Below are 13446 nucleotides of genomic sequence, written 5' to 3'. Positions count from 1 at the left end.
GTCCGCGGGCCGGTTTGAAAGCGATTGGGCCGCATCCGGCCCACGGGCTCTTAGGTTGCCTACCCCTGCCTTATGCCTCTAGGAAAACGGATTCATGTTCCCACCCCCCAACTAGATTTGCAACCGAGAGGTCCCTAGGCTTCGCCTCTCCGTGGCCATTTTCCCCCTGCACCCTTCTCTCCCCCCCCCCCACAACCAGCCGCATCCCCCCCCCCCCGCGCGCGCGCCTCTTTCCGTCTCCCTTGGGGGCTCCGCGCCAGGGAAAGAACCAAGGGAAGCCGCTCCCTCCCCCTCCCGCAGCCAAAATGCTCCTCGGGTCGGGAGGACGTTTCTGGACAGGGAGGGTGGGAAGTTAAGCAGCTGGCGTTTGCTCGCTTAACGCGCGTGCGGGGGGGGGGCGGGACCGGCGGCGACGGTGACGGCGCGTGCCAGGCCCGCCTCTCGCGCTTGGCGACTGCGGGCATGCGCCCTGGAACCACGGACCCCCGCACCAATTTGGAGGCGGGCACAGCTCGGCTTCCTACTGGCCCGCCCCTTCCCTCCCTCCCTCCCGCCCCCTCTGTGTGTGTGTGTGTGAGAGGGGGAGACGGAGAGATACCAGGGATACTCAGACACCAGGCAGCAGCAGCAGCAGCGACAGGGAGGGCAGGGCGCGCGTTGAAGCGGCACGTAGAGCGCCTCGCCCTCGTTGTCAGCCGGGCAGAGCCTGACAGTCTCGTTGCGAGGACGTTATTAAAAAGGGGCGGGGGTTGTGGGGGGTGGGAGAAAGAGAGAAGCCTTGGCCAGCTGAAACAGCGACCAGGGAGGCGAGGGGGCTGCCGGGCGTCTTCCCAGCCTCCCACCCAGCCTGTCCGCCCGGTCCATGGAGCCCAGCTAAGGCAGCGCCGGCAGAGAGGACAGCGAGGTAACAGCAACGGGGTAAACGCTCTCGGGTCGGCAGCAGATGGGAGACCCCGGCAGCCGGAGGAACGGGCTGGGAGAGGAGCGGCGCGGGCGCCCCCTCGGCGCTCCTTCCCCGCTCAGCCGCCCCGCGGGCGCCCTGCTTGGGAAGGGAGGGGGGAGGCTTTGGAGCTGAAGGTTAAGGGAGGGGGGAGGGAGCGAGCACAGGGTCTCTTCTCTGGGGTGGGGTGGGGGGTGGATGCCTGTGAACCTGGCCAGCCCTCCAGGCGGGGTTCGGGGGGCCGGGGGCCGGGCTGCCCTCTCCGGTTGACAGGTTGCCTGAGTCCAGGGAGGATGGGGAGGTAGGTGCTCACCATCGCCCCTCTTCAGAGGATGCTTTATGGGGAATTGTCTCTTTAATGTGGGGGGGGGGGAGGAGGAAAGCTCCCTTTATAAATATAATATGTGGTATGATCATAAAGGTATAATTTATATATGTGGCATAATCATAAAGGGTTGCCTGAAAAAGAAAGGGGGGGGGTGTTTTCTCTGTACTCGGGACTGGTTTCCCACCCAATTTGGGTCCATGAGAGGGGAGGCTGAGGTTGTTGTGAAGCATCCATTTTGCCATCTGATGGGTTTGGCTGCACAGGAAGGACTGGATCCTTTAGAAAGGGATGCTTTAGCAATGCAGCGAGTGCTTCCCCAAGGCTCCTACTTGGCATGCTTTGCTGTGAAGTTGTATTTTGTGCTAAATCATTGAAGGGAGGCGGAGGAGGGAGTGATCCCAGTGGTGTCTTTTGACAGCATCCGCCTCATTTTGACTTTATGCAGCAGTCCCAAATTGGACCTGCAGTATTTATGTGTGCCGGGCCTTGCGAGAGTCTTTCTCCTATTCTGGGAAATGGTACAGCACAAGGGAAGATGAGAGACTCTTAAAAGGTAGCACCAAATGTGCCAGCAGCTATATGGCCTTTATTGGAACAGAGCTGTACAATAAAGATACCTATAGGCAATCTTCCCATTTATAGATGGCAGTACAATGGAAAATGAGCTTCCGTTCCTTATTTCCGATCACTTTGCTCTGGTGGTAAAAAAAAAGTTGAGCAAATGCATTTGTGTTGGAGTATATTTGGTCCCCCCTCTCCTGCAATGTCTTTTACCCAGAAATGAGTGGCTATTGTTTCGCTCGGCACTGAGGAAGGTCTTCATGTTTACTGAAATGAAATCTCATTGCATTTGCTGTTTAGGGTTAGAAATGTTGCCAAACAGCTGCTGCTTTGTGTTTCAATTGCCGAAGTCCCAGGAGTGGGTTTTGGACAGGGAGTGACATGGTGTGTAAACGATGAAGGAAGAGGAGGACAAGGGTCAAGTACAGATTTATGGGTGCATAGATCTCCCTCTGCTAAACTTCCTAAAAAACAATAATTTGGAGAGGTAGTGGTAGATCATGAGGTGAGGATTAAAACCAAACCCATGCTGCAGACTTATTAGTCAGCGATTTTTTTTAAAACCTTGGATTGGATACACTCAAACCCAAAACAATGGATAATATGAAATTAAACAGTTGCTTTTTTTAGTTTAATATTTGTAATCATTGCAGAGCAGTTGCTTATGTATCACTCTTAAAAAATACACTGTCTATAAGTTATTCAGTAGGAAATAATCCCTTGGCTTTTCTTTCACCTCTGGTGCATTTGTTTGTTCTGGACAAGGTGATAGTGGTTTTATTATTTTTCTGCCTGTGATTCTGGCTTGAAGTTGCATTATTTGGTTACTGGAGCGTGTTTAAATATTTCAGTGAAGATTTTACATTGATCAAGTGCTACTTTGCACAGAATACATTGCGGATGGGAAATAAAATGCACTTTTGCCTGAATTTTAAGTCATACACTGCTCATTTGTTTGCTATTGGGTTTGCCAGATAAATGCTAGTTTACAAGCAAGAATACGTTGAGATTCTTCCAATAAACTAATTTATTGCATTTTCCTTTTTCAGTATGTTCTCTCTCATGGAACAGCTTCAGATAAGGGTGTGCTGATTAATTGAAGTTTCTGATTTTCAGTGCATTGTTGGCTTCTTTTAAATTTATTTCCAAAAAAGTGTTTGCTTGGTCCTCCTACTCTGTAGGGATATAAGCTCTTTCTCTTTCCATGAGGCCAAGGATTAGTTGTTGTGAAGAAATAGTGGGTCAAATGGGTATCCTGAACATGTGATAGAAATTGTGTTTTACAGGATTGGCTGTGGAATCTTCTGGAGGAAAAGCCAATTTCTTAAGCTTCTCTTACTCCATCTAATAGCCTTATTTTGTTACTGTAATAGTGGCCTGTGATAAATGGAAATTGCCACTAGGGGCTTCACAGAGATAGCCAAACCTACACGTTAGGTTAAAATTTTTAATATTAGAGGGAATATTTGCCAAATAAAAAAAGACGAGGCTTTGGCCTTTTATGTTTTTCTAGAATAGTAAAGCTCTAACTAAGAAATCTGAGCTGGCCCTGTAACTAGAAAAACAGTTTATTGGTGGGTGTCAGTGGAGTGGGTTTGAATAGATACCTTTCTTGAATCAGATGAGAATTTTGTATATGTTTTAAAGCATTCTGCTTTTTTCCTGAGCATATAAAATCATGCGGGTGAAATACGCATTTAATGTTAATTAAAATGTTGCCAATGTACACGCTCACTAGATTTTCCTATTTATAGTCTAATGCAAAATTAATTTGATATAGTAGAATAGAAATTATTCTTTGACTTCATTCAGATGTAACACTATGATTTAGCTTTTCAATAACAGGCCTTGGTGAGCCTCTGCTCACATGCTGTCCTCTCTGCTCCCCTTTGGTGTCTAAGGAGAGGAGATTGAAGCATTCACTTTTGGTTTTGAATGCTAGGGTAACATCTCAGCAAAACTTTGGTAAATTCAAAGAAATTAGGATTAAACCACAGTTCAAATAAACCACAGTTGCCTGAGTTGAGATACAATGGAACACTATGGTTTGTTCATATAAACAGTAGGCTTGCATTACTACTACTACTACTACTACTGCTGCTGCTGCTGCTGCTGCTACTGCTGCTGCTGCTATTAATATTATTACTATTTGTTTACTACCCTTCATCTGACGATCCCAGGGTGGTTCACAACACAAGTATTCTTATAGTACTAAACCATGATTACATCTGAACTGGGCAGTTAGTATTCAAAGAAAAGTTCAAAGCTCCTCACGGACTAGGTTGCCAGTGGCTAAACTATGGATGTCCTAGAGAATGGCAGGCATTTATCCTAGACGAAAGACCTCAGGATAGTGGGCTGCAACGTTCTTCAATACAATAAAAATGGCCCTAATTAGGCCCAGCTGCCAGCCTTAGCTAAATGACATATGGGTTTGTTTATTTCAGATCTTCCTAGGTTGCAAAGTTGAAATTAGATGTAGGGTGTTTTATGTGGCAAATAATTTAACCTCAATTACTTTTACATAAATCATATGAGTGGTTGTCAAGAATGGCTAAACACACATGGTGATGCATGTTGTATTAAAAAGAGACTTGGGGGAGGGGCACAGCTGATTATTTCAAATCGATGTGAGCTTCAGATTGCAATTCCTGGCCTCTGCTACCCTACTGCCTCCCACTTTGCCTCCCTTTCTCGTAGTACAGTCTGAAGCATGCTTGCTCAGGATTAAATTCTTTCCTCAGAAGGTGCTTCTCCTAAGTAGATTTAGGACTGCAACCAAAACCTCTTCTCTTGATGTCTAGGGTGGCTCTTGGGAAGTTGTTGAACTGCAACTCCCATTTTCACCTGCCAACGTGGGCAATAGCCAAGGTTAATGGGAGCTGTAGTTCAGCGGCATCTGGATTGCACCAGGTTGGGAAACTCTTCTCTATCACACTTTTTTCCCCCAGACCGCTGCCTTGAGGTGCATACCTTCTTCTCCGCTAAACACTTATTCCTGTCCTGCCACGTATGAGCAGCTTGGCCACTGGAAGCCAGATATTTTCTGTCTGTCCAACCCTTCTCTCACACTAGGAAAGCTCATTCTGGCACTGTCAGAGGCTTCCTTCCTTCCTTTGTTTGTTTGTTAAATTTATATTCTGCCTTTCCACCAAATGGTGCTTGAGACAGCTAGCCAATACAAATGCAATAAAAGATGAAGTAAAACATAAAAGGCAGGTAAATAATGAGTGAAACCAGTAAAAACCAATTACTGCATAGTTATATATTTATAAATTTCCCATCATTTGTAAATAATTGTGGGGGAGGCAGGGCTTGACAGGACTTCCTTGACGTTACTATTATTGCCACCACAAAAATCCATTTTACTACAGCAAGGTAAACGGTGTTTCCGTGTGCTGCGCTGGCTCGCCAGATGCAGCTTTGTCACGCTGGCCACGTGACCCGGAAGTGTCTCCGGACAGCGCTGGCCCCTGGCCTCTTAAGTGAGATGAGCGCACAACCCTAGAGTCTGTCAAGACTGGCCCGTACGGGCAGGGGTACCTTTACCTTTTTATATATAAATAAATGGTTCTGTCTTTGTCACACAGAGGCAATCATAATAATGATTCCAGAAAAATGATGAGGGAGGGAGATATGGGGTATTCCTAAAGCCCAGTCCACTTCAGAAGAGCTTTGATTCTAGAACTTCTCCATGCCAGCCCCATCCCCTCTCTCAGCTGTGGTAGACAGGAAAAAAGAAGGGTTTGCCTCTAGATATCTGTGTTAAAATCTGGTGGAGGAAGCATCTTTGGAGGGTGGTTTATTGAGTATGAATGGGATGAGCTGCTGTGTGGTTGGGGGGTCCATGTGTATAGCTTTCACTGAGGCCAAAAAAGGGGCCTCAAAGGGTCACTAAGGGTCTTCCAGTAGACATGGTTAGGGAGTGCATGTGTGTGTGACAGCTATTACTCACCCACTGGGATCTTCAAACAATTGAATATTTTAAACTTTTGATTTCCGGTATTATGTTTTAATAACTGAATGATAGTATTAATGAACTTAATATAAATCAATTAATACAAATAAATTACCCATGCAACTTAGTAGGACTTCTTCTGACTAAACCAGAGGGTAATTGGGCGTGGTGTATTTGCAAGTCTGTGTAGTTACGAGCTGATATGGTTTTCCCAAATAGCAAGTGAACAAGAAGCAAAATAAGAGAATGTGCTTGTGATGGCACTAGAATTGACATGTGATTTGTGTTTTTCACCATGTTGAGCAGAAGCGGGGAAACAGGCTTGTTTTACTGTGAATGGTTTTGTCCTTGGACAAGACTTCATTGTGTCACATATTCAGAAACCATCTCTGTTGAATAACAGGGTGAGTATTTTCCTCAGCATCCCACAGAAAACTCTTCCTTGGGGTGGTAATGAAGCACTGTGAGGTCACAGAGGTGTGCCCCTAAGAGCCTTTGTGATGCTACAGGAGATCCTGCTGGTGCTTTGTGTGGCTTCAGAGTTGAAGCAGTGCCTTACAAGGAAAGCAGTGCACTTACTGGAGGATTATTTTGACAGGCTAAAGAATCTTAGAAAGCTAGAAATACCTACAAAAGGTACAGTTTTGCCGTATGCAGTGATTGAATAAATACAGCCTTGACCTTATTGAAAATTTAAGAGGAGAAAGTTTAGAAATCTAGTTCTAATTATCACAATTATTTTATTATTATTATTATTATTATTATTATTATTATTATTATTATTATTATTATTTATACCTTGCTCATCTGGCTGGGTTTCCCCAGCTACTCTGGGCAGCTCCTAACAGAATTAAAAGCACAATAAAACATCAAACATTAAAAATGTTCCTAAACAGAGCTGCCTTCAGATGTCTTCTAAAAGTCAGGTACAGTGGTACCTCGGGTTAAGTACTTAATTCATTCTGGAGGTCCGTTCTTAACCTGAAACTGTTCTTAACCTGAAGCACCACTTTAGCTAATGGGACCTCCTGCAGCTGCCGCGCTGCCGGAGCACGATTTCTATTCTCATCCTGAAGCAAAGTTCTTAACCCGAGGTAATATTTCTGGGTTAGCGGAGTTTGTAACCTGAAGCGTATGTAACCCGAGGTACCACTGTAGTTGTTTATTTCCTTGACATCTGATAGGAGGGCGTTCCACAGGTGGGCACCACTACCGAGAAGGCCCTCTGCCTGGTTCCCTCTAACCTCACTTCTCACAGGGAGGGAACCGCCAGAAGGCCCTCGGAGCTGGACTTCAGTGTCCTGGCTGAACGATGGGAGTGAAGATGCTCCTTCAGGTGTACCGGGCCAAGGCCTTTTAGGGCTTTAAAGGTCAGCAGCAACACTTTGAATTGTGCTCAGAAACGTACTGGGAACCAATGTAGGTCTTTCAGGACCAGTGTTATGTGGTCTCAGCGGCCACTCCCAGTCACCAGTCTAGAAGAAGAAGAAGAGTTTGGATTTGATATCCCGCCTTTCACTCCCTTTAAGGAGTCTCAAAGCGGCTACCATTCTCCTTTCCCTTCCTCCCCCACAACAAACACTCTGTGAGGTGAGTGGGGCTGAGAGACTTCAAAGAAGTGTGAGTGGCCCAAAGTTACCCAGCAGCTGCATGTGGAGGAACGGGGAATCGAACCCGGTTCACCAGATTACGAGTCCACCGCTCTTAACCACTACACCACACTGGCTAGCTGCCGCATTCTGGATTAGGTACAGTTTCCGGGGCACCTTCAAAGGTAGCCCCACGTAGAGCGCATTGCAGTAGTCCAAGCAGTAGTTATTAAGCAGATACTTAGCTGCATATATGTCACTCCCCCCCCCTTTTAAAAATGTACTTGCTGATAAGTTAAATTGCTGTGTTTGGATATTTAATAATTGCTCTCCATTCTTTTCTATCAAATTCCTGTCCCCCCCCCCCCCCGGAAAATGGCTGGGCATTAACAGTTCAAAGTAGCATTAAGCTAGCGTTGGTTTTATTCTTTCCCATGGATCTTGAAGAATTTGAAAGCAAAGGGATGGCACCCTCTCATGGCAGTATGTTAGTGTGTATAGTAATGCTATGATTCTGGCTTCATCAAACTTGGTGCCCCCAGATATTTTGGACTACAGTTCCCACCAGCCCCACATGTACTGGTTGGGGCTGATAGGAGTTGTAATTCAAAACAACTGGAGGGCACTAGATTAGCAAAGGCTGCCATGATGTGCTTTCAATGGCAAAGTTCCACAGATGTCAATTGGAGAAGAATCATTCTGTTATCTAGAGGTCATGACGAGGTCAACAGGCTAAATAAGAATATGGATTAAAAACTGGAATGGGTAAAAGCATATGGGACATATAGAAGCCCACCATTTTTAACCTAATGTTGAAAAGTAATAGCTAGAAATATATCATAATTGAATATGCTTCATAAATCCTTGCTTCATAAATATGTTCCACCTCTTGGTTCCACTCTAATATCCTGGAATTCTCAACACTCCTACCCCGGTGGAGTATTATTTTATTTCACTTCAATGTTACAACGGAAGAAGGGGTATTTGGGAAAGGAAAGAGACCGGTCCTTGGAGAGCTTTTAAAAAATTGGCGATCTAAGGTCAGATTCAGTGCATGGAGTCCTACTGCCATGCTCAAGGTTGGATCTGCCATATTGGTAAATAATTTTCTCCCTGGGTACAATTTGGCATCTCTTGTGGCATGTCTTATAAAATTAGCCACGTGGCTGAAACAAGTGAATCAGCCTCGGTGTTCAGGAGGGAGGGAAGGCAAGACCCTTGAATTATGCAGACACTGCTGCCATTCTGCATTTGGTTATATATTGCAATAGCAATCTTCAGCCCAGCATGTGGGTGATGCTTTGGGGCATTTTGGAATTAAGCATGAGCCATCAAATTAAAGCACAGAATTCGTAGATCTGCTAAAAAGAAGAGTAAGGTGCAAATGTAAGGTTAAGAGATGAAATGTATTGTAAATGCAGGCTCCATCTGATGCTTCCCTAGCTAGCCCTTGTTTGACTGCTCTGGTGTTAATGGAATGTTCTGACAGTTTAATGCCTTAACAGTTAGTACTAAGGCCTTAAGGACAGAAGAGATTGGATGCTCTTGGTGGACAAGCAACATAAGACTGAGATTATGACTCCTACAAGGGCAGCTTCTCCCTTCAGCCTGCTGTTTGTGATTTGAAAACGCTTTTATTTTCTTTGTTTATCTCTGTCGTGGCATTACACCTTATGGTATTTTACTTGCTTGGGTTTTATAAATGAGGAATAGGGTTAAAAACCCAAACACTTAATTTGTTTGAGATGCGCCAAGTCGGAGAGGGAGGAAGGGGAGCTCATGCTTCTTGCTCCTGGAGGCTGCTGTTGTTCCAGTCATAATTGCTTTGACATTGCTATACACTATTTCTTTTCTCTGCCTTTTTAAACATGGTGGCTCCCTTGACAGCTCTTTCTTAATTAAATAGAGAGCTGGAGCACTGAGGGATGTTGTAGAACTAGACCTGGTAGGGAGGTAGCATGAGCTCTCTGCAAACCATACTTCTCCCTGCCATATATTCCCCACTCCCTTTCTTTTTTGCCCTTATCTGATGCTGTACACATGATGCCAACTATCATTAATGCTAACTAGGTTCCACTTAACCAGGGTTTACAAACCCACTTCAGATAATGGTTTGAAACTGTTTAGTATGTGTTGAAATATATAGCTGCTGGTCAGCTCACCTCTCCATCCCTCCCCATATGTGCTTCTCTACACCCACAAGTTCTCTTCTCCCTGCTCCCCCCACTTCTCCTCTCAACTGTCGTCCTGAATCTGAGAGCTCTGTTTTATAGTATACATAAGGGATCAAGTAGACAGTCTCATAATACAGACTGATGTTTGGACCTTACAGTGCTGTTTGCCTTACATTACTGTTTCAAGAACTGTTGCTCAGACCATACAGAAGGTCCCTAGATTCAGTCTCCAGCATCTTCAGGTGGAGCCAAAACCCTGGAGAGCAACTTGCCAACGATACTAAGCTAGATGGGCCAGTGGTCTGTCTCAGTAGTAGGCAGATTCCGTTGTTCTTCTTATTGGTCAGTGTAGTCCAAGGCACTGAGACTGGCAGCTGCAGAGGCCTTGCTGTTGGAGATCCTTCAACCTTGGATATCAGTGATTGGATTTGGGCCCTTAAGTATGCAAAGCACGTGAACTAAACAGTGACCCCCATCATCTCATGTAATTCAGAGAGCCGTCGGCACAGGCAGTGTCCTGGTGCCAAAGAAGCTGGCACTTGAAGACCACTGGTACCTCACCATATATTTATGGGTTAGAAGAGAACACCTAAAGAGATTTACATGCATTCACACTCCTGCTCTGCCTTTCCTGGGACAAAGAAATGGCCGGTCTCTGGGTGGGAAATGTTAGTAATATTGATGCAACTGCACAGCAGTTTAATATGAATTATTCAGTAGTGTGAACCTAGTCATTCAGCTGCTTGCATGTTTCTGTTCCTCCATCCCTTCAGAGCTCTTTTTTGTGTGAAGGGCTGTTCTTAATGCCAACAGAAATTGGCCATAGTAAACAAGGGCAGATTTTTGGTCCATATCCAGGAATTTGATTTCATTGCATCCATGTAGAAATAAAGCATGTCAGCAACAGAATTACCCCTTGATGAAAGTGATAATTTGTATTCCCAGTTCCACAATACCTTGTGTTGGTGTTTGAAGGAAAGAAAAAGTAGCCAGCAGTTTATAAAACAATGTGGTTTTTTGCCTTTTTAGATTCAAACATGCCCTGCATGTTACTTGGCTGTTTCAGCACTAACATTTAAAAGGAGGTAAATGATGCAACTGTGTGTTAGAGGGGAAGGAGATAACTTATGCGTGGTAGAAAGATGTAAGGGGGGAAAGAGGCAACTGGAAGAACTGATGTAGTTGCAGAAATATGCAGCGTAAGAACAGTACTGAAAAAGGACAGACAGCAACACAATAAAGTGACATGGACAATATATGTTTTGATGTGGGAATGCCATAAAGTTTTTATTGCTGCTTGATTGTTCCCTCATTAGTAAAGTCCTCCCACAGTGTAATGCTGTCCCACGCTGGTGGCAATAAATGTTATTTAGTACCAACGGTCATATAAAGCATTCGTTCTGTTGCTCTAGAAAAATATCTGTTGGGTGTTGCTGTTGGAAACCTATTGTGATGTGTGTGTAGACGTTAGGAACAACATCACATGCTTTAATTTACAGATTTAAAATCTGTGCGTAATTGTTATCCTACGGCAATGGTTTCCTTGCCCTTTTAGTTTCTTTACATATGTTAAAAACATTCTCTGTATAATGTTTTTGTGTTCTATTTCTACAGTTTACCAACAAGCCTAGCATTGTGCTTCATTTTCAAATTATGTGCTGGAGATTTGTAAGTCTGCTTTTAGTCTGTGTAGAATGCAAGCAGAATATACTGCACTATTAACTGCATGGCTGCAGAAAGCCACTGCAGAACTGATCCTTGATCATTGAAAGCCTTGTCTCTAATCTGCCTGTTCAAGGCCATTTCTCCTCAGTGTGTGTGTGTTCTTGAAACCTTGGGCACTTCCTGACTGTCACTATTTTCAGCTGGGATTTAGTTATATGCCAGCACGTTCAGGCTGTTCTTGAAGCTCTTGTGATACAACCCACTTTCCCCAAAGATGTGACTTTTTGTGACAAAGGAAGTGACTGGAAAATGTTTGATGCAATGTCATCTAATCTATCTAAAAACAAACCAGGATTAATGCTCAATAAACAGGTTATCTGTTTGTCAAGAAAGCATAAGCATGGACGGTAAAATTGCAGGGAATATTCTGTATGTTTAGGCCTTCTTGAGAGGTCAAAGGTGTTTTTTTAAAAAAAGAATAGAACAGACAAAAGATCTATTTATTTATTTTTAAAAAACTGTTTTACTTGGCACTTTTACTCTGCAGAAACAATTACACGATATTCATATCGTGAGTGTTTTTAAATCTCTCAATTGGCTTTTCACATTAGACTTTTTGGTACAAAAGTCTTTAGCAAAAGCACACTTAAGCAGCTGAAGAAGGCTGTTGATTGCACCATAACAAAGTATACTAAGCAACACATTTCTCTTTAAAGCTGTTAATACATTTTCTTAGGTCCATTAACTTCAGTAGTCTACTCTGAGTAAAACTTGGCAGAATATAATAAGTTATTTGAACTGGTGGGCTATTCAGAGCTGTGCCTTTAATGAAGTTTATGCATGAAACAACAGTACACGTGATGCTTTTCAGACCAAGAGAGTATGCAGAAAGATTCTCCCTATGACTGATGTAGCAGCACAGAACACAATTGATCTGGATCAAGGCTTAAGCATATGTTATTTAGTTATGTTATTTACAGTAACTCCTGTAGTCTCAAAACATGGTGTGATTCCAGGCAAAAAGGTTGCAAGCTATGCTATATTGCTCATCTCTGTTTTTTCATCTGTAGCTAAATCATAGAAAACAAATTCAACAGCAGATTCTGAGTTTTCAGGGTTTCAGACAAGAGTCCTTTCCTCAGTTTATCTGGGAGTGAATATGGGTGCCTATGGATACACGCATGTACTCTGTCACTGAGTATAAGTGACAACTGCAATAAGAAATCACCACCAGAATTTATGGCTGAGTGTGATAACTATCTAACCCAGGGATGGGGAACCTGTTGTCCTCTCTGTGTAACTGGAATCTCAATTCCCGTCAGCCCCACCCAGTATGGCCAATGGGCAGGGTTGATGAGAGTGGCAGTCAAGCAAAATTTGGAGGGCCATGGGTTACCCATCCCTGATCAAATCCTTCATCTATGTATATGCACTGCATATAATGCCTTAGGGATCAATCCTGATGCTTCCAACAGTGGAGGACCAATTGAAGAATATGGACAAGAACAGACAAGAACAGATAATTCAGCTATCTAATGGGGCATCTAAATAATTGAAATGAATGCTCTTGTAGACATAAATTGCATGCTTACATCCCTCTTATCTATCTCTAATAGGCCTTTAGGTTAATACTCCATTGAAGAGAATGCACCTGTGCAATGAATGAGATTTAATTTATAGAGGCATTATTAAAGGTAAAGGTACCCCTGCCCGTACGGGCCAGTCTTGACAGACTCTGGGGTTGTGCGCCCATCTCACTCAAGAGGCCAGGGGCCAGCGCTGTCCGGAGACACTTCCGGGTCACGTGGCCAGCGTGACATCGCTGCTCTGGCGAGCCAGAGCCGCACACGGAAACGCCGTTTACCTTCCCGCTAGTAAGCGGTCCCTATTTATCTACTTGCACCCAGGGGTGCTTTCGAACTGCTAGGTTGGCAGGCGCTGGGACCGAACGACGGGAGCGCACCCCGCCGCGGGGATTCAAACCGCCGACCTTTCGATCGGCAAGCCCTAGGCGCTGAGGCTTTTACCCACAGCGCCACCCGCATCCCTAGAGGCATTATTACAGTACTCTTAATGTATTATTTTGCGTAACAAATATAGGGGAAGCCTACCCTTAAGGTAGATCCAATATGTAACAACCAAAGGAGAGAAAGGATAGCCTATTGAATGATTTGTGGGTGAATTGCAGTAGAATCACTAGGGGAGATTTGAAAATGCTACCTCAGAAACAA

General features: G+C 44.3%; 1 protein-coding gene across 3 annotated transcripts in view; it reads left to right on the top strand.

Moving 5' to 3' along the window:
- The first annotated feature begins 586 nt into the window (after positions 1–586).
- RAI2 (retinoic acid induced 2) overlaps positions 587–13446 on the top strand; it is a 38507-nt gene continuing 25647 nt past the window's right edge. For all 3 annotated transcript variants that reach the window (XM_028727583.2, XM_077927479.1, XM_077927478.1), the window contains exon 1: positions 587–904. The gene's annotated coding sequence lies outside the window, so the exon portion shown is untranslated. The remainder of the gene's footprint in view (positions 905–13446) is intronic.

This window comes from Podarcis muralis, chromosome 4, assembly GCF_964188315.1.
Source record: "Podarcis muralis chromosome 4, rPodMur119.hap1.1, whole genome shotgun sequence".
Taxonomy (NCBI): Eukaryota; Metazoa; Chordata; class Lepidosauria; order Squamata; family Lacertidae; genus Podarcis; species Podarcis muralis.
This window is presented reverse-complemented; position numbering and strand designations above follow the sequence as displayed.